This window comes from Mustelus asterias, unplaced genomic scaffold (assembly GCF_964213995.1).
Source record: "Mustelus asterias unplaced genomic scaffold, sMusAst1.hap1.1 HAP1_SCAFFOLD_311, whole genome shotgun sequence".
NCBI lineage: Eukaryota > Metazoa > Chordata > Chondrichthyes > Carcharhiniformes > Triakidae > Mustelus > Mustelus asterias.
The window spans coordinates 473,943-499,261 of NW_027590275.1; the positions used below are offsets into that span (position 1 = coordinate 473,943).

General features: G+C 44.3%; 3 non-coding genes across 3 annotated transcripts; all 3 read left to right on the plus strand.

Moving 5' to 3' along the window:
• Positions 1 to 1,782: 1,782 nt before the first annotated feature.
• Positions 1,783 to 1,873, plus strand: trnar-ucu (transfer RNA arginine (anticodon UCU)). Its single transcript is given in 2 exon segments — positions 1,783 to 1,819; positions 1,838 to 1,873. It is a non-coding gene; the product is annotated as a tRNA-Arg (tRNA).
• A 5,858-nt stretch (positions 1,874 to 7,731) lies between these two features.
• Positions 7,732 to 7,813, plus strand: trnas-gcu (transfer RNA serine (anticodon GCU)). Its single transcript has one exon. It is a non-coding gene; the product is annotated as a tRNA-Ser (tRNA).
• A 16,537-nt stretch (positions 7,814 to 24,350) lies between these two features.
• On the plus strand, positions 24,351 to 24,422 carry trnad-guc (transfer RNA aspartic acid (anticodon GUC)). The gene has a single exon. It is a non-coding gene; the product is annotated as a tRNA-Asp (tRNA).
• The last annotated feature ends 897 nt before the right edge of the window (positions 24,423 to 25,319 follow it).

Consider the following 25,319-nt stretch of genomic DNA (forward strand, 5'->3'; position numbering starts at 1 on the left):
ACAACATGTCGGTCTGCAGCGATAGTTGATGTGCATTTTTTCCACGCTACTGCAGTTCTGCATTGCGGCCAGTGGATGTCAGCACACTCTGGTAGACTGAAGTTTAGAGATGAGAGAGGGACACAACAGACAAGGATCGTTCACATTATATTGAACCTGAGACGGAGAACTTCGAAATACTAAATCTGTTGGCCAGATCATTTTGAAATCTACCAGTACGCTGCTTTCCTCTGTAATTAAATTCAATCACTTAAATTATGATAAATCAGCAAGGCGATGCTTTTTAAGTGAATGTATTAGTGCCGGTTGGCATTTTATTTTGAACCAAGTGGCATTTTGAATCACTGCTGTTTCGGATAGTAAGAATTGAATATCCAACCTGCAGTCTGCATTGCACCTTTTGCTTGTACAGTGATCATTAAACGTTTAGCACTCCCACTTTCTTATGTACCTTCACCCTACAACGTCTCCCTGCCCCGTCTCACAAGGCAGTCAACGTCGCACCTTCACTTTGTCTTTTACCCATGGGAGGCTTATCGTGACCAGTCCCCATGTGTTTCACTTTGCTCAGTTATATTGCCCAGATTGCATACAGTTCCAACTTTTCTATTCTCCATTAATAATAAATGAATGAAGAGAACCATCCCTTGATTAAACACTGTCAGCCTTTAGCGGGTGATTTTCATGAAGTGATGTGTGTGATTCCCGCCTTTATGCTTCTGTACAAATTCAGTCATAGGAAAATTATCCAAATATATCTTCAATTCTCCTTCTCACTCACAAAGAACTGAATAGGTGATAGATACAGTTTCAATAGTAGCTTTAAAAGATAGAGAATGGATTTACAAATTTAAAATCCAAGGGCGACATCAATGCCTGGAGTGGTTTTCAGGCTGTGGCGACCAGAATAACAATGCACATCCTCAAATTTGGATTATTCAAAATCATGGAATGGATCATCCATTGTGGATGGAAGGTAACTTTAAACTGTGCAGATGTGCTGTGCTTCAGGAGCTTGTTTTCCAAAAATCTACATTAATCAAAAATGCTGCCTCATCCGATGAGCATATCCAGCATTTTCTGTTTTAGATTTCCAGCTTTGCGTTCATGGAATCCCGACAGTACAGAAAGAGGCCATTCGGCCCATCGAGTCTGCACTGACCACAATCCCACCCCCATATCCCTACATATTTTACCCGCTAATGCACGCATCCCAGGATTCGAAGGGGCAATTTTAGCATGGCCAATCAACCTAACCCGCATATCTTTGGACTGTGGGAGGAAACCGGAGCACCCGGAGGAAACCCACGCAGACACGACGAGAATGTGCAAACTCCACACAGACAGTGACCCAAGACGGGAATCGAACCCAGCTCCCTGGAGCTGTGAAGCAGCAGTGCTAACCACTGTGCTACCGTGCCGCGTTGTGCTCTGTGCAGATGTTTTAGTGGAACAGGGAACAGGTTCTGATTAGCCCTGTGACAGATAGAGTAGAATGTGTCTCCCGACTATCAAGCCTGCGAGATTTGCCTCCAAGCTGTACATGAGAATGAGGAAGCGAGAGAGAGGGAGGATCATTCTGTGATGGACACATTTCCTGTATAAAGGTGTGAATTTCCACAGCTGTTTCAAAAGACATAAGATGTTCCAACACGAGTTGCAATCAACGAAGTTCCTCTTAACAGTTCTTGGCGTTTTAACTGTGAGATTGTTGAACTGACGAATAGTTTCTACATTGTCAAAAATCCATAGATGGACAAATAAAGGAAGGCTCCAATGCGCGGCTCTGTGGCGCAATGGATAGCGCATTGGACTTCTAAGTAAGGGCAAGTTAGCCATTCAAAGGTTGTGGGTTCGAGTCCCACCAGAGTCGCATTGTTGATCAGATTCGTGGCCACCAGTTTGCTGCTTCGCTGATGTGATTCAGCTTCGGCACCGACAATTCCTGCTCTGCCATCTCTCCATGCTGTTTCTGTTGACTCGGCTCCCAGGGAAACCACTGACTCGAGAATAAATCGCAAACCCCAGGGGCTTTCTTAAAGTTTGACACGACGTTCGCTGGTTGGGTTAGAAATAGTAACATATTTTCAATTAGATATTTCACTTCTTCTGGGAGATAAAAAAGATTAAAGAACACACACACGCAACAACAGCAATTGATAAATAGCTACAATCAAGAAATCAATATCAGTGCCCTGCAACCTGGTGGTGTTATTCTGGTGTGTCTGCCGCGCTTGTCCTTCCAGGCTGTCGTAGTCGTGGGTTTGGAAGCTGCTGGCAAAGGAGCCTTGCTGAGTTGCTGCAGTGCATCGTGTAGATGGTGCGCACTGCTGTAGTGGAGGGAGTGAATTTTTAATGCTTGGGAAGCGAATGAAGTGGGATGCTTTGTCCTGGATGATGCGAAACTTCTGTAGTGCTGTTCAAGCTGCATTCACCCAGGCACGTTATCTCAGGAAATCAAGTGCTCCTGTTTACCCCCACAGTCCAAAGATGAGCAAGTTGCGTGGATTGGGTGGATTGGCCCTTGGTCCCGAAGGTGTTTGTATGGGTAGATTAGCGGGGTGGATGCGTGGCGCCGCGGGGATAGGTCCTGTGTGCTCTCTGTTGGAGAGTCGATACAGACTCGATGGGCAGAATGGTCTCCTTCAGCACTGTTGGGATTGTATGATTGTAAGGCCATTCGACTGTGTTAGAAATTCCCTGAGAAAAAAAATGGAAAGCTGTATTTGTGGAATTTACAGCATTGGCTTTATTGCAGATTATTTTTTTCTGCAAGATGAAGAAAATACCTGACCGAGTAAATAAATAGGAGACATATTTGTGGGGAGTCTCGAAACATGTTTTTGTTTCATCTTTGTAGATCATCCACTGTAAAGGTAAAGACAATATCGACTAGCAAGGATAGGACATTACGACTTGCAAAATTGAACTGATCACTTGTAAGGACTCAAGGTTCTCGCTGGGATTTGAAACCGGGATCTCCTGTTTACTAGGCTTGTGCAATGTCCTGTTTGCTCAAGTCAACAAAGACCCAAATCCCACCCTACGTGTTCCTTGCACGAAGGTACTAAGATTGACAGGTCTGAGCCACGGGAACTGTGTAATTGGAAGGTTTCATCCTGGCGACAGGAATATCTCCCCACAGCTGCTTTCGGAGTTGCTGCATATTTCCAGCATTTCCTGTTTTTGATTTTGTGCCTTCATTATAGGAGTTCATTTACTGACAACCCAAAAGTTGTCTCTTGGACGCAGCACCAGATAGAGCTTTTCTGTGATCTTCACACAGACAAGTTCACTATTCACTTTCCTACACAAGTGCTTTAAAATCGGCTGTTTTCACACTGAGCACCCTGCGGCATTGCCTTCAAACCTCACCCCACCCTCCACCCACACACCAGATTCTCAGTGGTACAAGTGTATCTGAGGAATTCACAAAGATAAGAGATCACGGTGTTTATGAGGGAATATAAAGGATTAATCCATACTCACAAACAGATTGATTATGTGAGAATCTCTCTCTCTCTCTCTCTCACACACACACACACAGCCACGGCAGATGGTGAAATTTGACATCAGGAAAAACATCTGGATTTAAAAGTCCAATGACCACGAATCGATTGTCATAAAATAACATAGCTGGTGCACTAAAGTCCTTTAAGGAATGGTTTTTTACCTGGTCTGGACCTACATGTGGCCCCCGACCCACAGCAATGTGGTTGACCCTGAGCTGCCCTCTGAGGTCACCTATAAAGCTGCTCAGTTTAAGGACAATTTAGGATGGGCAATAATTGCGGGCCCAGCCAGCGACACACACATCCCAGGAATCAACAAAGAAAATTAATCAGTGATTCAAAATGAGGGGATACAGAAAGTCAGTTGCAGTACCAAAAATTGACAGGTAAAGAATTAATTTATAAACTATTTTACAGTTCCGGAAGCTGGCAGTCAGAACAAGTAACTTCTACACGCACAGTTCAGCTGATATAATCAGAAAGATCCCAATCCTCATTGAGCAGCAGATAATGCAAAGCGCAGTCTGAATACAGACAGACGCACCAGAGAAAGCATTCCTTCTGGTTGCATCTCAGCTCCTGCTCTGTCCAAGACCACAAAAAAACTACAAAGTGTCGTGAAATCACACAAACCAGCCTCCCATCTATTGACACTTCCCGCTGTCTTGGAAAAGCAGCCAGTTTAATCATGGAGGGACGCACCCTGTTCATGCTCTCTTCCACCGGCTTCCGTCGAGAACAAGAGACAAAGGTCTGAGGACTGCCACTAACTAACTGAAGAACGAACAGGACTGAACAAGGAATATTCCACAAACTCCAGAAACAGGCAGTCTTGCGTGGCCGTAGCCTAACGGGTAAAGCGATTAATTTCGCTACTGTCCATGCTGCGATCCAACCACGGCAGGTTCCAGCCCAGTCTCTTTCTGCAGAAATCTGGTGGAAATTCCTGAAAACCGAGCTTTCGCCCATTAACTGAAATCCACCGTTAGTTCCAAACAGCTCTCTCAGAATTACTTTCCTTGTAACTTTGTTCATTTAATTCTCACTTATCTTCGTATTTTTAGATCGGAACTATTCCACGATGTATGCTTGATCTGGATGAATTGTCAATGGTCCAAACTAGAACAAAATGCTTTGTATCAATCGGCTAATTGAAATTCTGTGGCAGGAATACTAACCTCCTCAAGAAGAGGTTTAATACTGAGCTGAATGAACTGTTTTTGTTTGCAGGGTTGAAAGGTGATGTCACTGGCCTGGTAATCCAGAGGCCAGGATTAATCTTTGGGGACACGGAGTAAATCCCACCATGGCAGCTGGTGAAATTCACTGATTTAGCACATCGGCACATGGATAGAAAACAGACACAGGAGGAGGCCATTCGGCCCAAACAAACCTGGAATTGAAAGCAAGCCTCAGAAATGGCGGCCTTTAAATTTCCGTCGATTGTTTTCCCACAGAAAACATCTTTACAGAACAACAGAGAACATTTCACACAAAGGGAAAACTTCTGCTCAAGACGGATCATATTTGCAAAGCGGGCACACATTTACACAACAGGGAAGAATTTGTCAGAACCACAGTGAAGATCTGTCAACGACAGAGTCACAGTTCCAAACAGAGAGAACAGTTACACGGCAGAGAGCACAGTTACACAACAGAGCATACATTTCAAAACAGGGCCTATCTTTGTGAAACAGAAAATCCCTTTTCATACATAATCATTTTTTCCATCTCAGTATCTTGGTCGAATATTTTCTGTCTCTCATTGTGTGTGTGTCCTAATAGTTTTTTTTACTGCTTTTCTATGTGTCTTTCTCTGTTACATTCGGGATGATGTTATGTGTTATTGTTCAGCCAGGGTGAGCTTCCCAACACGTAGGCCTTGTTTGAAATAAAAAGAGACAGTGAATAATTTCCTGGCTCGCGGGCAGCAGTAACAAGCAGGGAGGTATCAGCTTTCGAAGCAGAGTGGCGCAGCGGAAGCGTGCTCGGCCCATGGATCGATGGATCAAAACCATTCTCTGCTATCACATGCTCACTCCATCAAGTAGGAATATTCTGTTGCTGCCCAAAGGCAAATCAGGGTTTTCTCTGTAGTTCATTTGCTTCACCTTCCTGATTTTCATTAACGAGTAGCACAGCGTATTTGTCTCAGTTGCCTGTCCAGTTTATTCAGCCAGCAGCGCGGGATCAATTCCCGTATTGGTTGAGATTGTTCATGAAGGCCCCGCCTTCTCAGCCTTGCTCCTCGCCTCAGGTGTGAATCCTCTGGTTAAATTACCAAAGTAGCTGCGATGGCCGAGTGGTTAAGGCGTTGGATTCGAAGTCCAATTGCGTTTCCCCGCGCAGATTCGAACTCTACTCGCAGTGATTATGGTTGGAAATGTTTGCTTCAGGCAGGGACAAAGTCGCCAACTTTTTCTATTCAGTATGTGGATCTCCATCATGCTTTCAGCTGCATGGCTCTGGGCCGGGTGTCGGAAGCTGAGCTTGGAAAGGACACCTGGGTGTCCTCGGGCTGGCATGGACGCGATAGGCCGAATGGGTTCCTTCTCACCCGGTGCGGAGAGGGGAGGTTCGGGATGGCGACCTCCTCGTGAACCTGCTCCTGGGCCTGGCGAAACGCGACATTTACCGGTCCAGGCAGCGGGCGATCGAGGAGGCCGTCCATCCTGACTGTCTGCCCCTCTACCGCGGCTACGTTCGCGGCCGCGTGTCCCTGGAGAGGGAGCATGCGGTGTCCAAGGGCGTGGTTGACGCCTTCCGCGCCCGTTGGGCACCGCAGGGGTTGGGGTGTGTTATTGACCCTGACAATCACATTTTAATTTGATGTTTTTAAGTTTCCTTTGTACTTTCATTTCTGTTCGGGCTGTTCCACCTCCTTTTGGGGAGCTGCCCCTTTTTTACTTTGTCCTGACTTAATCTGAGTTTCTTTATTTGGTTTGACCTAAAAAGAGGGCAAACCGGGCACACATTTACACATCAGGGAAGAATTTGTCAGAACCACAGTGAAGATCTGTCAACGACAGAGTCACAGTTCCAAACAGAGAGAACAGTTACACAGCAGATAGCACAGTTACACCACAGAACATACATTTCAAAACAGGGCCTATCTTTGTGCAACAGAAAATCCCTTTTCATACATAATCAGTTTTTCCATCTCAGTATCTTGGTCGAATATTTTCTGTCTCTCATTGTTTGTGTCCTAATAGTTTTTTACTGCTTTTCTATGTGTCTTTCTCTGTGTGTTACATTCGGGATGATGTTGTGTGTTATTATTCAGCCAGGGTGAGCTTCCCAACACGTCGGCCTTGTTTGAAATAAAAAGAGACAGTGAATAGTTTCCTGGCTCGTGGGCAGCAGTAACAAGCAGGGAGGTATCATCTTTCGAAGCAGAGTGGCGCAACGGAAGCGTGCTGGGCCCATAACCCAGAGGTCGATGGATCAAAACCATCTTCTGCTATCACATACTCACTCCATCAAGTAGGAATGTTCTGCTGCTGCCCAAAGGCAAATTCGGGTTTTCTTTGCAGTTCATTTGCTTCACCTTCTTGATTTCCATGAACGAGTCGCACAGCGTATTTGTCTCAGTTGCCTGGTCAGTTTATTCAGCCAGCAGCGCGGGATCAATTCCCGTATTGGTTGAGATTGTTCATGAAGGCTCAGCCTTGCTCCTCGCCTCAGGTGTGAATCCTCTGGTTAAATCACCAAAGGTCAGCTCTCCCCATTGATGCCTCCCAGACACAACTGGGACTGTGGACCTTGCTTTAATTTTACAAACAATGGACGAATCATTTCTCTGACACATTGTTCAAATATAAAAGTGTGCAAAAAGTAAACTGAGCATGCGAACCGGAAGCATCCCTAAAATTTCATTTCTATTACAGTTGTATCATTTCAGGAACAATCGGAAACAACCAAAATCCAAAGATGCAGAACAGCTCCGTGATTCGAACACGCAGCCCTCTACTCTGAAGTAGCATTGCGCCACTTACCACTTTTTGCATCAGAGTCATGTTCGGTGAATTCAAAACCAGACAGGGACAAGAGAGGTGAACTGCCTCTCTCTTTACTTTCTCTGGATTTACATCAAATTGAAAAGTAACAGCGAATCAAGATTAACGAGAAAGCAGAAAGGCAACATTTTCCTGTGGGAGAAATGTGTTCTTTGTTACGGATGTTAAACCACAAGAGGTGGTTTGAAGAGCCACCATTGCATGACGAGGTGGCCGAGTGGTTAAGGCGATGGACTGCTAATCCATTGTGCTCTGCACGCGTGGGTTCGAATCCCATCCTCGTGGGTGGTGCATTTGTTCTCCTTATTGGCGGTAAACTGATGATTCGTTCCGTATTTTGAGGTTCACGGAACCAAGATGAAGTTTGGGGACACATGCTTGACGGGTGAATAGTCCAGAACAATTCCACATTCCCATTTTTCTAATCCGATGAGAAACTCGATTCAAATCAGGGCACCGGTTTTGGACAGGAGTTTGCCACCAGATTAACATGTGCTTTCAGAAGCTCCAAAGCAGACGCCAGCTTCATTGGCGGCCCGAAAGACAAATTTTGTCTTTCCAGAATAGGCAGCTCAGCCATGAAAATTAGCGCCGTCTTAGCGGGATTGGCCATGCTAAATAGTCCCTCAGTGTCAGGGGGATTAGCACGGTAAATATGTGGGGTTACGAAGTTACAGGCTGGCTGGGATTGTTGTCGGTGCAGGCCCGAGGGACCAAATGTTTTCCTTTTGCGCTGTAGACATTCTCATGAAGTTCCAGGCGGCCGTTTCACTTCTCTGAGAGCACTGATACACCAGTTCCTGATTTCTTCAAACTTTACCTAAAAAGCCGACTTCGATGAGATTCTGACCCACAACCTTTGAATGTCTCACCAGACAACATTCTCTCTTCCACATTCTTCCATCGGGACAAAGATACATCAGTCTGGGGTCACCTACCAATCGACTCAAGAACAGCTTCTGCCCTGCTGCCATCAGACCTCTGAATGGACCTCCCTTGCATTACTTTGATCTTTCTCGACACCTTAGCTATGATTGTAACACTACATTCTGCAGTCCCTTCTTTCCTTCTCTATGAACGGTATGCTTTGTCTCTATAGTGCACAAGAAAAAATACTTTTTCACTGTATACTAATACATGTGACAATAACAAATCAAATCAAATTAAATAAAACAATGATGAGAAGTCCTACATGCCATTCTTTGCGCCACAGATCCGCAGCTGCAGCGCTCATACTGCAACAAAGAGTGATCAGAGTAGAAAGTGCATCTTGCTGAAATAATAGGCCAATTCCAGTTCAACATTTCAGCAAACGAGCAAATAAACACGACACGTCGCGCTAGGGAAAGGGTATCGTGGGGAAAAAAAGACAAGAATCAAAGTTCATCAGACGTGACTGCCGTCGAACTGAACAGAACCAGACATCCATTATGCAAATACTCCCAGTGACACAAGAGAAGCCCTTTCTCCAAATAGGTGTTTGTATAATTTCATTTGTTGTTCTTGCACTGACAGGTAACAGTAAATCACAACCACAACAACCAGTAACAGCCAGTTAAATAATCATCCCACAGTCGCTGATAATGGAGTTTCTGACAGTGACAGACAGTTTCTGACCACCCTCCGATTGGGCCTGGAGGAAACCAGATTCACTGTCAGAGCTGAACTTTCTGCAAATTAACAGATACAGTGAAAAAAAACACAGAAACGTAACATCGCAGCTGGAGGAGGCCATTCGGCCCTTCGAGCCTGCTCCGCCTTTCATTATGATCATGGCTGATCATCCAACTCAATCGCCTGGTCCCACATTGTACCCACATATCCTTTGCTCCAGTTTGCCTCAAGTGCTATATCTAACTGCTTTGAAAACATTCAGTGCTTTGACCTCAGAAATATCCATCTGTGTCCAAGGTAAAATTCAGTTTGAAGTTGCTGCCAGTGGAAACTTGGTTTAAATCAAAGAGCAGGCCTCAAAGCTCATCAATGAGTTCTCAGTCCGAAACAGTAGTAAACAGGTGGCAGCCGTCCTGAAAAATGAGACAAGCCAAGTTTACTTTATATTCTGTGCAATGGGCACACCTGGAGCCTGATGAAATCAGCAACTAAGTTAGTTCTGTAATTATAACGAATGAAAATAAGGGTTGTTTAAGCAAAGTGAGTGATGATGGTATAGTGGTGAGTCTCGCTGCTTTTCCGAAAGAGTTGACCTGGGTTCGATTCACGACCATCGAATTGGTAATTTATTTAGAACCTTATCCGCGGCATCTTGTGTTTTAAACCGAGTGGACAGAAACAGGGCGAACGCAACATTTGGCAGTTATGACATAAAATGGAGATTTCTCTTTTTCAGTTTTTATTCGGATGTAATTCGTTTCTGATGAAAAATTATTGAAATAGAAAAACAAGTCTCTGATCTAATAAATGAGTTCTCAGTCAGAGACAAAGATACAAAGGACAGGAACAAATTTTACCTCACACACTGGGCTCTGCACAATCCTGGTGCCGAAGGAAGTTAATATGAACGTTACTGAGGTGGAATCCAATAGGGTTTCCCCACGTAGGTTCGAACCTTGCTCACAGCGATTATGATTGGAAGTGTTTACGTCGGCTGCTTCACAGAGCCGCAAATCCCAGTGAATGTTTGGTATGAAGGTTTTGGATCTCCATCATGCTTTCAGCTGCATGTTTCCGGGCCGGGTGCAGCTGGGTGAACTTGGAAATGACACCTTAGTATCTCCGGGCTGGCATGGAGAAGCTAGGCCGAATGGGTTCCTTGTCTGCTGTTACCTTTCTTTCGTCCTTTCTATGGTTCCATGAGGAAAATAGCATGAACAGAATGTTTTTTAAATCAGCATCAGGGGCACAAGGGCATGTCAGGGGAAGATTCTTGTGCAATGACACACAGAGCATAAGAAATACATTTCATCAGAATATAGTGAATGAATGAGAATTTCAAAATGCTGCTTCGATGATATGACATCGTGTTCATTCAAACACATTGCAACAAGCTGGTCATTACTGGGCGTTCTGTATTCCTGGTGATAACAGTTTGGGAATGGAAGGAGCAGGTTCACATCTGCACATTGTCAGGCCAATCTGTGTCTCAGATTGAGAGCTCCCAGGACAGGCTTTCCTCTCCTCTCGCTCTGTGCTGTGGATTCTCCAGGATTAGTTGGAGTTTCCCTGTTCAGTAACTGTTAAAGTCTCTGAGGACGGTAATGCTCATAGTGTCTGCTCCCGAGATTCAGGGGGCTGTCTCCAATCAGAGCTGTGCCTAAGTTAACCCAGAACTGGTTGAAATATTGATGTTGTTCACAAGCTGAATTCTATTTGATCTGATGAAGATGCAGATTGTGTGCACTCGGTTACTAAGCAACAATATCTCACCTTTAATTGAATTAATGAGAGGGGTTCAAGTGATAGACAGAGACAGAGTGAATTCGAGCAGTGAGACACCGACGGCTAGACAACGTATCAATGACTGAAATCCTTGTAAATTCCGGCTTTATACGGAAAGATTCTCTTGGAGAAACAGAAATTGCAGTCTCAGCTCTCACTGATATTGTCGCTGAGAGACATTATTAATTCCACACTCAGGAACAGTGCTGCATTTTGACAGAAGAGATGGGGAGATTTTAGGAAGTGTGTCAGGGTCCTTGGGAGGGTGTAAATGTGATTTACTGCACTGGACACAGCGATGAGGGATTTTAGCTGCAAGGTTTGGTTGGAGAATCCAGAGTTCCTCTCGTTGGAGCAAACTCAATTGAGTGCGGCTCTGAGAGAATCGTAAAAGTGTATAACATATTGAACTAAGATGTGGAGATGCCGGCGTCAGTATTGAGTACTGAGGCTATTGTAGCAATGTCGTCGTCGCTGGTGTAGAGTGCCATTGTCCATTGTGACAAGGAGTATTCCTGGTTCAACTACTCCATGGGTGTTGAGTTTCTGTAAGAAGTTCGTGGTGTCGTTTCAGAAGCCGGGGGTCCCTTTTCGATGGGTTTAAGGATGCCCTCGACTTAGCCAGAGAGGATCTCACACAGAATCCTATTGCCTAATGTTGAACTAAAGTACTCAGGCGGAAATTGTTGCAGTAACAGCTCGCAGAAAGATTTGGGAACAGTGAAGATTTAAAATGTATGGAAGGCATAGGGGCATCGCACTTCAGAAGGAAGCATTCGGTCGATTGAGTCTGTAGCGGCTCTCTGACAGAGCATCCCACTCTATCCCCAGGTAATTACCCCGACATTCCCCCTAACCCAAACATCCTGGGACATTGTACGGCAATTTAGCATGGCCAATTCACCAACGCTGCACATCTTTGAGGAAACCCATGGGGACACTGGAAGAATGTGCAAACTCCACACAGACAGTGAATCACGGACAGATTTGAAAGCGGGTCACTGGCCCTGTGAGGCAACAGTGAAAGTGGTTGTGGATAAGATAAGTTTATTTATTTGTCGCAATCGGCTTACATTCACACTGCAATGAAATGACTGTGAAGATCTCCTCGTCGCCACATTCCGGCGACAGTTCGGGTACACTGAGGGGGAATTTACCGATTCACCGAACCTGCACATCTTTGGAGTGTTGGAGGAAAGTGGAGCACCCAGAGGAAACCCACGCAGACACGAGGTGAGGGTGCAAACCCCACACAGACAGTGACCCAAGCCAGGAATCGAACCTGAGGCTCCGGCGCTGTGAGGGAGCAGTGTTAACCACTGTGCCGTCTCAAATAAATTAAAACAATGCGATAGCCGGGAGTCGAACTCGGGTCAACTGCTTGGGAAGCAGCTGTGTCACCACTACAGCAACATCACTCGGCCAGAAAAGCCGAGTAATGGATCAATCAAGTTCTCTACGAGGATGGTGGAAGCAGAGACGATCAATAATTTCACAGAAATAGTTTATCCATATTTGCTGCGTGTGTGTCTGATCTACAGGACACCCTGCAGTAAGTCACCATGCTTATTTGGACAGCAGCGTCCTCCTTGTGACATGTACCACCAAGAAGGACGAGAGAGTCAGCAAAGTGGAAACGGCACCACGTTAAAGACGTAGCTAATCATTATTTGGACAGAAATCAACATTCCTTCTTAATGGTTTAAAACATGGAATTTTGTTCCCAAAATCACTATGAATTGATAAAGTGAGGTTTCAATTCTTTCCGGTTGTATTAGATACATATTGTTCCATCTGTATCTTTCTGTGTCTCCGATTGTTTGTGTTTGCCTGTTGGCACCTGTTCCAATTTAACATGTTCAACTTACCGCTCATTCTGTCCATATCAACCTTACATAAGGTAACAATTACAGCATTTGAGTGATTTTGCCCTGCCTCAAACACTCATTTCTGAATGTTTCGCTGCTGTCAGAATATTAATTAATTATTTCTTGATACTTATTACTGAATTTAGCATTAATATTTCTCTTCTGGTTTCAAAGCATCGTTGAGGGCAGGAGACACTAAATGACAAAGGAGTTGATGGTATGAGGCTAAGGTAAATGCACTAGTACTGAGACTATAAATGTGCATAATATTCCAAGAAATGTACAAAATTGGGACAGAGATTCCACACTCAAAGAAATGCAACAATTTCAATGAAGAATCATATAATCCCTGCAATGCAGAAGGAGGCCGTTTCGCCCATCAAGCCTGCATAGAAAACAACTCACCGAGTTCCTATCCCCGTAACCCCATGTATTTACCTTGCTTGTCCCCCTGACACTAAGGGACAATTATAACATGGCCAATCAACCGAAGGCACACATCCTTGGAGTGTGGGGGGAAACAGGAGCACTCAAAGGAAAGCCACGAGGACACAGGGAGAACATGTGAACTGTACACAGACAGTCACCCTAGGCTGGAATTGAACCCGGGTCGCTGACGCTCTGAGGCAACAGTGCTAAACACTGTGCTACCCTCCCGCCTTAAATTTGATTTTATTTGATTTTTGGTTTGATTTATTATTGTTACCTGTATTAGTATATTGGGAAAAATATTGTTTCTTGTATGCTATACAGACAACGTATACCAATCATAGAAAATGAAATGAGAATGTAGTATTCCAGTCATGGCCAGGATGTAGAAAAAGATCAGTTTAATATAAGGTAGGTCGATTCAAGAGTTTGATGGCAGCAAGAAAGAAGCTGTTCTTGAGTCAGTTGATACGTGATCACAGGCTTTTGCATCTTTTTCCCAACAGAATGTCGAAGACAGTATGTCAGGAGTTTGTGAGTTCCTTGATTATGATGGCTGCTTTTCTGAGGCAGCGGGATGTGTAGACAGAGTCAATGGATGGAAGGCTGGTGTGTGTGATGGACTGGGCTTCGTTCATGACCCTTTGTAGTTGCTTCCAATCTTGGTCAGAGCAGGAGCCTGTGATGCAACAGGAAATAATGTTTTCTATGGTGCATCTGTAAAAGTTGCTGAGCGTCGTAGTGGACATGCAGAATTTCCTTAGCCTGCTGAGAATATAGAAGTGTTGGGGGGCTTTGTTATAGCGTTGGCCTGGACGGACCAGGACAGGTTGTTCTTGATCTGCGCACCTAAAAATTTGAACCTCTCGACCAAAAGAAATTGGCAGATTGATAACGGCAGAAAAAAAGGGACAAAATAGAAGGTCTGTGATTGTGTAGAGTACAAGAGAGATGAAATGCAGGAACTGGTGGTGCAAAACTACCAAGAATAGAAAAAGAACGAGTGAAGATATCAAAGTAATGCGTTGAGGAATTGTGCACTGAGGTTCATTGGAACACGAGAGAAGACGAAGGACAGAGAGATCAGAGTGAAAACAAGTGAAGAATTAAAAAGATAGTGGACCAAAATTCTGATCAGAAGTGGAGCCACAATTTTGGACTGAATGGAGGAATCCCACAGGGTTATTACACAATCTTTGTTTGGTCTCCACAATCCAGAGCAGTTCATGATATAAACAGCAAATACGATTAATTTGGGAGACGAAACTGGCCTTTCATCTGGAAGTAATGTTCAAGGCGTTTTACTATGAGCAGATTGGATCGGATGAGGGGGGGCGGGGAGGAGGAGGGGAGGGGGGCGTGCGGTGGGGGGGGGTGTCGTTGGGGGTGGGGGGCGTGGGGGGGGGCGGAATTGCCTTAACTGATAGGAAATGGGTGAAGGTGTAAAGAGGAAAATCTCCACTCAGAAAATTGAAAGGACTGCAGAGGGGAGTGGAATTCTAGTGGTGGCAACAATCTGGAGTTGGCAGAAATGACAAAGGATGATGCATTAAATGAGAAGAATATTGGGGAAGAAGATAAAGTGAAGTTTGTTTATTTATCAGTGTCACAAGTAGGCAGACATGAACACTGCAATGACGCTATGGTGAAAGTCCCCCATTCGCTTCAATCCAGCACGTGTTGCGTACACTGAGGGAGAAGTTAGCATGGCCAATGCACCTAACCAGCACATCTTTCGGACTGTTGGAGGAAACTGGAGCACCCAGAAGGAATTCACGCAGCCATGGGGAGAACGGAGTAACTTCAAACAGACAGAGACCCAAGTCAGCAATCGAACCCAGGTTCCTGGCGCTGTCAGGCAGCAATGCTAATCATTGCACCACTGTGTCGCCGTGAGGACAAGGGGAAAACATCCATAGTTTTAGAGGGGAAGGGATAGGAATGAAAAACAGGAAGTGGGACAGAAAAGTTTGAAATCCCTGTCAACCTCAGTGGGAGCAGATCATCTGGTGAGGAAACAGGAAAATGGATTACAATTGTTGGTGTGATAAGTTCCATATTCTCTCCTCACTGTTCAGATCACGAAACTCAAATTCCACATGTAAGATTGATTTCTATAATTCTTTTTTCCAACATGTTATTTTGCTTATATGTCATATTGGGCAGAGTATTTATTTATTATATATTATTTGATTTATTATTGACAGAAGTATTAACATACAGTGAAAAGTATTGTTTCTTATGCGCTATAGAGACACAACATACCGTTCATAGAGAAGGAAACGAGAGAGTGCAGCATGTAGTGTTACAGTCATAGCTGGGGTGTGGAGAAAGATCAACTTACTGCAAGGCAAGTCCATTCAAAAGTCTGATGGCAGCAGGGAAGAAGCTGTTCTTGAGTTGGTTGATGCGTGACCTCAGACTTTTGTGTCTTTTTCCCGATGGAAGAAGATGGAAGCGTCCAGGGTGCGTGCGGTCCTTAATTATGCTGGTTGCTTTGCCGAGGCAGCGGGAAGTGTAGACAGAGCCAATGGATGGGAGGCTGGTTTGCTTGATGGGTTGGGCTACATTCATGACCTTTTGTAGTTCCTTGCGGTCTTGGGCAGAGCAGGAGCCATACCAGGCTGAGATACAACCAGAAATAATGCTTTCTTTGGTGCATCTGTAAAAGTTGGTGAGAATCGTAGCTGACATGCCAAATTTCCTTAGTCTTCTGAGAAAGTAGAGGCATTGGTGGGCTTTCTTAACTAAAGTGTCGGCATGGGGGGAACCAGGCCAGGTTGTTGGTGATCTGGACACCTAAATACTTGAAGCTCTCGACCCTTTCTACTTCGTCCTCGTTGATGCAGACAGGGGTATGTTCTCCTTTACGCTTCCTGAAGTAGATGACAATCTCTCATTTTGTTGACATTGAGGGAGAAATTGTTGTTGCCGCACCAGTTCACCAGAATCTCTCTCTCATCATTGTTTGAGATCCGACCCACTATGGTGGTGTCGTCAGCAAACTTGAAAATAGAATTGGAGGGGAATTTGGCCACACAGTCATAGGTGTATAAGGAGTATAGTAGGGGGCTGAGAACACAACCTTGTGGGGCAGCGGTGCTGAGGATGATCGTGGCGAAGGTGTTGTTGTCTATCCTTTCTTATTGTGGTCTGTAATTTCGGAAGTCCAGGATCCAGTCGCAGAGGCAGGGACTGCTTCGTGAAACATCTCTGTTCAGTTCATAAACATCACTCGGATTTCACAGTCTCCTGTCATTTTAATTTTCTACCTTGCTTTCTACTGCTCTTTCCATTCAGCCTCCTGCAATGTTCCGATGAAGCTTAATGTAATTTCCAGGAACAGAAACTCATCTCTCAATGAAACATTTTACAGCCTTCCAGACTCAGAACCGAGTCAAACAATTTCAGACATTAAACACAGCTCCATTTTGCGTCCATTTTTCTTTGCAGGTTTTGGTTTTTACCCTCATGTTTATTCTTGTTTTTGTTTTCACTTCCTTTTCAACACAAACTTGGGTTCTTTACCTCCCGTTTCGACTTACCCCACCAACTTTTTTGTCAGTTAAACATTGCTGTACTTCACCGTATTTAGAAACAACAAGAGAACAGTTCATACTCGATTCAGTGATGAGTGACGAATGAGAATTTATTAATGTTCTGACAGAAAATTAACATCTCCACCTCCTCCCTGTAACCCTGCACATTTGACTTTTTCATGTCACAGCCGAATTCTTTTTAAAATGCTTCATTTGAACTTACCTTCATCACACTCTCCAGCAGTGCATTCCACACATTAAGCATTCACTGTGTGAGAAAGGTTCTGTTTGTATTTCTATTCCATCCTTTGCTAATCGTGTTCCATCTGCTTTCTCATCCTTGATCATTCCAAGTTTAGTTACAGTTTGTCCCTATCCACTCTATCCAGACGATTCGTGACATTTAATACCTCTATTAAATCCCCTTCAATTTTCACTTCTCCAAGGAGAACAATTCCAAAGTCTTTGATCCATTTCATGAGTGAAGTTTGTCAGTCTCGCAAACAATCTCATGAACCTTTAATGCACTCTCCAATGCCATCGCATTCTTTCTAAAGTGTGGCTTCCAGAACAGGCTACAACACTCCAGCTGGATGTTTTAGTGTCTTACACCATTTGAACACAACCTCCTTGCTCTTGTAGTCTATGACCCTGTTAATAAAGGGTAGAATTCAATATGCCTTATTAAACGTATCTTAACCTGTCCTGACCTGTTCAGTGACATATGCACATGCACAACCAGTTCCGTCTGCTCCTGCACCTCATTTAGAGTTGTACCCTTTATTTTGTATCTCTATAATCTTCCCACCAGAATGAATCCCTTCACAATTCTCTGCTTTAAATTCCGCCGGCGTCTTTTCCATTCATTCGAACAACTTATCTATGTCCTTTTTGAAGATTGGCACGATTCTCCTCAGAGTTCGCAACACTTCTAAGTTTTACATTATCCACAAATTCAGGAACTCTGCCCTGTACAACATTACCTCGATCACTAATATATGCTGATGCATTTTCATAGTATTCCTAGCTTGTGTGAATAGACAAGAGATTCGCTGCAGATTGAAGCATTTAACGAAAAATTGAAGCGAATGTAAATATCTGTCTATATATTCCACGTAAAAGTCACAAATGCATTGGTGTTGATTTCAAGAGATTTTATTATCAGTATTAACAGAAATTAGCAGAAAATGATTTTGATCCATCGACCTCTGGGCTATGGGCCCAGCACACTTCCGCTGTGCCACTCTGCTACAGCACTCTGAAGTTTTGCTGCCTATTAATGTAGCGAGAGAAATATTCATTGCTGTATTTTTATTTAACCCAACACCAGTGTATCGTCCATAGTTGACCTTGAGAATGACTGCTGCAGTCCCTGAGGTGTAGGTACTGCCACAGCGCTCGTAACCTAATAGTTTTCGGGAGGTTGTTCCAGGATTTTGCGACAGTGAAGGTCGTGACATTTTTCCAAGCCAGAATGGTGAGTGCCTTGGAGGACAATTTCTAGGTGCTGGTGTTCCCATGCATCTGCTGCCACTGACCTTCTAGACGGTAGCAGTCGTGGGTTTGATTGTGCTGTCCAAGGAGAGTAGATGAAGAAAAACTGTTCCCATTGGCAGATTGGAGAAGGATCGTTTTTAATATGCTGAGAGTTTAGGACCTGGAATGCACTGCCTGAGCGTGTGGCAGAGACAGCATCAAATCAGGATTGTCAAAGGGGAAAGGAATTAGCACCTGAAGAGAAAGGATTTGCAGGTTTTTGATACAATGACTGGGAAAGGGTCGAGATGAGTTGTTCTTGTACAGGACAGCACACAGACAAAGGGTGTAATGGTCTCTCGCCCTCTCTTTTGTATCTATTCTAAGATTCTACAGGTGCTGGACGCATTCTGTCTCTGGTACAACATAAGTGTGTGATATTCATTATAAATCCATCTGAGACACTTTGCAAATCTGTACTCATTCTACCCGGAAGATATCGAATTGAAATTGGACCTTTTGGTGCACTTAGTACATGATTCCACACGATCCTCTGCTCAAATCTTTAACGTAACATCATCTGCTTATCTCTGAATTTCATTCTCCATCGTCTCATTACCCAGATTTCCCTTCAGTACAGCTGGACTAATCGAGTCAACTGCTCCAGCCTATAACAAGTTCCAAATTATACCGACTACATGGGAAAGTACATTAATATTGAATACTTTATTGGATTTAATGCTGACATCCAATCATTAATTCCTGTTTGATCTGCCTCTGCAACAGGGACAGTTCATGTAAATATCTTCCTCGCTGTTGCAGTTCCGGGTTGCGGCCAGTAGATGGCATCACACACTGGTAGACCGAAGTTTAGTAAGACGTTTTACAACACCAGGTTCAAGTCCAACAGGTTTATTTGGTAGCAAATGCCACTAGCTTTCGGAGCGTGCTGCTCCTTCGTCAGGTGGAGTGGGAGATGTGCTCACAAACAGGGCATACAGAGACACAAACTCAATTTACAGAATAATGATTGGAATGCTAATCAAGCTAATCAATGCTAATACAGCTTCATAGATAGAAACCCGACAGTGCAGAAAGAGGCCATTTGGCCCATCGAGTCGGCACCGACCACAATCCCACCCAGGCCCTACTCCCATATCCCTACTAATCAAGTCTTAAAGGTACAGACAATGCGAGTGGAGAGGGCATTAAGCACAGGTTAAAGAGATGTGCATTGTCTCCAGACAGGACAGCTAGTGAGATTTTGCAAGTCCAGGCAAGTTGTGGGGGTCACAGATAGTGTGACATGAACATAACATCCCGGTTGAGGCCGTCCTCATGTGTTCGGAACTTGGCTATCAGTTTCTGTTGGAGGGATAGACAGCGACAAAGTCTGCTCGGCCAGATAATGCATCAATGCCAAAAATCCTTGTAAATTCTGGTTTGGAGAAACAGAAGCTGCAGTCTTAGCTCTCACTGATATTGTAGCAGAGACACATTATTCATCCCACAATCAGGAACAGTGCTGCATTCTGACAGAAGGGATGGGGAGCGGCGACAGAACATAGATACGCTGTAGTTCAGAAGGAGAAAATTTGGCCCACTGAGTCTGGACTGACTGCAATCCCACCCAGGCCATATTCCCACAACCCCACACATTTACCCGGATCATCCCCCTGACACGCTGCATTCAATCCCTCTGACATTTCGCGTGGTCAATCAACCTAACCCACACATATTTGGGCTGTGGGAGGAAACCAGTGCACCCGGAGGAAACCCACGCAACGCGGGAGAAAATGCAAACTCCACACAGACAGTGACCCGGGGCTGGAATGGAACCTGGGACTCTGGTACTGTGAGGCAGCAGCACTAACCACCGTGCCAATCACTTTGCCGCAGTGGCATTCTGAATGGTCCAGTTCTAATCAGTGTTCAGTATCAGAGGGACCTTAGGTTCAGAGAGATCTTTGAACGTAAGAGGAGATTTTGAGAGATTCGATCGGAAAGTGCACTGAATCCTTGGCTTCAACAATCGAGATACTGAGTATAAAAACAGGGAAATTATGCTCAATCTTTATAAAGCTCTGATCAACTGCAGCTGTTTTAGGATTGCACCCAGACCCGGGAACCACATTCTCGAAAGAGTGTGAGGGTCCATGGGAGGGAGAAAAGGAGATTTACCATTTTAGATCCAGCGATGAGGGATTTTAGATACAAGGTTTGGTTGAAGATTTCGAAGTTTCTCTCTTTGCAACAAAGAAGATTGAGTGGTGCAGTAAGTGACGTGTAAAAGGGTATAACATATTGAACTAAGGTACACAGGGGATGTTGCTGCATTAGCTGCGAGCAGAGGGATTCTGGGGATCAGTAGTGAATGTTTAAGACAGGATGTGTAGCAGATATAGGATCCCTATAGTGCTGTATGAGGCCATTCTGCCCAGTGATTCTGCACCGACTCTCCGTCAGAGAATCCCTCTCCAACCCTGTAGCCACAAGTAATTACCCAACTAATCCCCCTGACACTAAGGGTCAATTTATTCTGGCCTATCCATCTAACCTGCATTGTTGAAGCTGGGAGGAAACCGGAGCACCCGAAGGAAACACAGGCAGACACGGGGAGAACATGCAAACTCCACACAAAGGGTCACCTGGATTCGAAACATCAGCTCCTTCTCTCCTTACAGACGCTGCCAGACGAGCTGAGATTTTCCAGCATTTTCTCTTTTGGTTTCAAACTCCACAAAGGCAGGCACCCAAGAATGTAAGAAGTAGACTTTAGTTTTCGTTGGTTACAGCAGCTGGAGATTTCCCTTCAATTTTCTGGTATCCGGAAACCAGCGGAGCATCCAAAAATAGAACTGACAATTAATCTCACCACAGTAGTTATTCACATGGCGCTGGCATCCGCCGCTTTCATGCGTGTGCTAATGCCGTGGGCTAATGGATAAGGTGTTTGACTTCGGCGATCATGATGACGATAATATCAGAAGATTGCCGGTTTGTGTCCTGCCGCCGTCGCTTTATGCAGAAATTTTCTGGTGGTATTTCCGGAAAACCGTGATATGCCTCGTCAGCTGAAAGTTCTGCATTTATTGCCAACATTGCAGGGCGCCTTTTCAGAAAGTACTCCCTTGTTCTGTTCATTCAATTTTCTCAGATCATTAATTTTTTGAGTTCCGAAAAATCAATCTTACCTGTGTGATCCTAATAAATTATTGATGCTCCAGAATAGAGCAACAGGCTTTGCAGCAATCGGTTTAGTAGAACTCTGTGGGGGGAATTCTAATCTCCTCAGGAAGAGGTTTAATAAGGACCTGAACGAACTGTTTTTGTTTACAGGGATGAAAGACTGCGCTGGTAATCCAGGGGCCCGCACTAATATTTGCGGATATGGAGTGAATTCTACCATGGCAGCTGGTGAAATTTAAATTCACTGATTTGATCAAAGTGGAATTGAAAACTGGTTTCAGTAATGGCCGCCTCGAAACTACCGTCGATTGTTGTAAAACCTCATCTGGTTCACCAGTGCACTTTAGATAAAGAAGTCTGACCGCCTTACCTGGTCTGGCCTACATGTGTCTCCAGACACAGAGCAATGTGGGTGACTCTTACCTGCCCTCTGAAATGGCCGAGTGAGCCACTCTCAGTTGAAGGCCAATTAGGGAAGGGCAACAAATGTTGGTCCTGCAGGTGACACCCACAGCCCATAAAAAGTAGTGTCATTGAGAACAAAGGAAAGACCTGGTAAAGTTTTGACTGCTTGCATCTTTCTTTTCTTGTAATCACAAGGCTGAGGTGTGGCCTGATGCTGGGCTTTAAATTAGTGAAAGATTATTTAAAAAATCATTTCGATAAAATGGACCAGAGAAGGGCAGATAAGAATGTACCTTACCCTTTCATACATGTCGTTGATAGTTGGTATGTACCTGGACTGCGTGGTTAGGGCTCTGAATAGTGAGGACGGATAATGGAACACATCACACCAACACTTCTGATCCATTTTCCTATTTCCTCAACAGATGATCTGCTCGCACTCGTGCTGATGTGGAGGTGCCGGCGTTGAACTGAGGTGGGCACAATAAGAATTCTCACAATACAAGGTAAAGTTGGAATCACAAGCTTTCGGAGATGTGCTCTTTCATCAGATGAGTTGAGGAGGTTGACAAACAGGGCATCGATAGACACAAATACAATAGTACGATAATTACAGATTGGAGCGTGGACAATGGTTAGAATGCGAGTCTTTTCAGGTAAAGATATAAAGAGCAAGGGTGGAGAGAGGGATAACCACCGGTTAAAGAGGTGTGAATTCTCTCAAATCAGGAGAGTTAGAAGGATTTTGCAAACTCAGAGAGTATGGTGAGGGTTGTGTGTCCTGTGGCTTGAACCCAGGATCCCGGTTGAGGCTTTCATCATGCATGTGGAAGTTGCCTGTCAGCTTCTGCTCGGCGATCCTGCTTTGTCGTGTGCCATGAAGATACCCGAAGATCGGAGGCTGAGTGCCCTTGACTGCGGAAGTCCGATTGGAAGGCAATGCTGCAGCCTGGTGAGGCCGCACGCACTTTCCGACGGTCCAGTGATAAGGATTCGGCGCTTTTCACCGCCGTGGCCTGTGTTCGATTCCCAGCCAGGCAAGCTACTTTCCATGCCCAAAACAAAGGAATTTCATTCCCAAAAGAAATTTGGTATGTCAGCTATGATTCTCACCAGCGTTTACAGATGCACCAAAGAAGCATTCTTCCTGAGCCTGTCACAGTTTGGTATGGATCGTGCTCTGCCTAATACCGCAAGGAACTACAAAATGTTATAAATGTAGCCCAATCCATCACGCAAACCAGCCTCCCATCAATTGACTCTGTCTACACTCCCCGCTGCCTCGGCAAAACAGCCAGCATAATTAAGGACTCCACGCACCACGGACATAGTCTCTTCCACCTTCTTCCGTCGGGAAAAAGATACCAAAGCCAGAGGTCACGTACCAACCGACTCAAGAACAGCTTCTTCCCTGCGGCTATCAGACTTCTGAATGGACTTATCTTGCATTAATTTGATCTTTCTCTCCACTCTATCTATGACTGTAACACTACGTTCTGCACTCTCTCCTTTCCTTCCCTGTGAACGGAATGTTTTGTCTGTCGAGCGCGCAAGAAGCAATAATTTTCACTGAAGGCGAAAACATGTGACAAAAATAAATCAAATCAAATCAAGTGAAATGAAACAACTGATCAGATCACATCAGACTCTGGCGAAAGGCGTGTTTTTGCGCTGCAGGGATTACGTGGTTCTATGTTGCAGACACTGCTTGGAAATCTGTTTGGTTTTCGAATCCGTGGCCGAACCATGGACAGTAGAGCTTTAATTGAGCTTCTTAAAATTATCATCGGAGACAGAGAATAATTAACTTCAACTTCATGAGTTCAGAAACGGGTTGGAAACTTCGCTCATTTTCCGGTGGCTCACAGAAATATGCACCAATAAGATGTTAACTGAGGCAGCTTTGAGCTGAGTATCTATATCAAACAACTGATGAGATGGTCAAAGCCACAGAAATAATTTTTCCATGATCCTGTGAGATTGGGGATGATATTTTCTGTTTTTGCTCAATCCGCACCTACACCTCGGGCTATACAAAAGACAATAGAATTAAAGAAAAGCATCTGAGCTGTAAAGCACTTTGGAAGTTCCAGCAGTTTGGAGAAAAAAAACGCATTTCGAGACAAGATAAAAGCAAAATACTGCCGCTGCTGGAGTCTGAAACAACAAATGAAAATGCTGGAACATCTCAGCATGTCTGACATCATCTGTGGAGAGAGACGAGCTGAGATTGTCCAGATTGTTCAGATTTCAACACAGGCCGTCTTTCCTCCAGAATTAATAAGAACATGCAGTTTGAAATGAACGGCAAACGCACCTTTCTGTCTCCGCTTGATTCTTGTTTTTTTCATGCATCCATCTCATTCTCTTTCTTGCTAATCCAAAAGTCGGTTGGTGAGAGCCGCTGTTTGCTGCATAAAATGGGACTCCGAATTGGGGAAACGAACTGATCTCGTCCGAACTCAGTTGTCGCTCTGAAAGTGTAAGTGGCAAGTGTACAGTACGCAAAACATCGCTTCCTCGTTAGTATAGTGGTTAGTATCCTCGCCTGTCACGCGGGAGACCGGGGTTCAATTCCCCGACGGGGAGCTTGTTGCATTTTTATTATGTCAAATTGTACACTCTGGTCGACTGAAGTTTGGACATCAGAGAGGGACACAACAGACAAAAATTGTTCACATTATATTGAACCTGGGACGGTGGAATTTCGAAATACTACATCTGTTGACCATATCATTTTGAAATCTAGCCGTACCCTGCTTTCCTCTGTAATTAAATTAAATCATTTAAATTATGATAAATTATGATAAATAAGTGAATGTATTAGTGCCGGTTGGTATTTTATTTTGAACCAAGTAGCCTTTTGAATCACTGCTGTTTCGGATAGTAAGGATTGAATATCCAGACTGCAGTCTGCATTACACCTTTTGCTTGTAAGTGAGCATTAAACGCTTAGCACTCCCACTTTCCTATGTACCTGCACCCGACAACGTCTCCCTGCTCCGTCTCACAAGGCAGCCAACGTCGCACCTCCACTTTGTCTTTTGCCCATGGGAGGCTTATCGTGCCCAGTCCCCATTGTGTTTCACTTTGCTCAGTTATATTGCCCAGATTGCATACAGTTCCAACTTTTCTATTCTCCATTTATAATAAATGAATAAATAGAACCATCCCTTGATTAAACACTGTCAGCTTTTAGGGGGTCATTTTCATGGAGTGCTGTGTGTGATTCCCGCCTTTATGCTTCTGTACAAATTCAGTCAAAGGAAAATTATCCAAATATATCTTCAATTCTGCTTCTCACTCACAAAGAACTGAGTGGGTGACAGATACAGTTTCAATAGTAGCTTAAAAAGGTAGAGAATGGATTTACAAATTTAAAATCCAAGGGCGACATCAATGCCTGAAGTGGTTTTCAGGCTGTGGCGACGAGAATAACAATGCACATTCTCAAATTTGGATTGTTCAAAACCATAGAATGAAGCC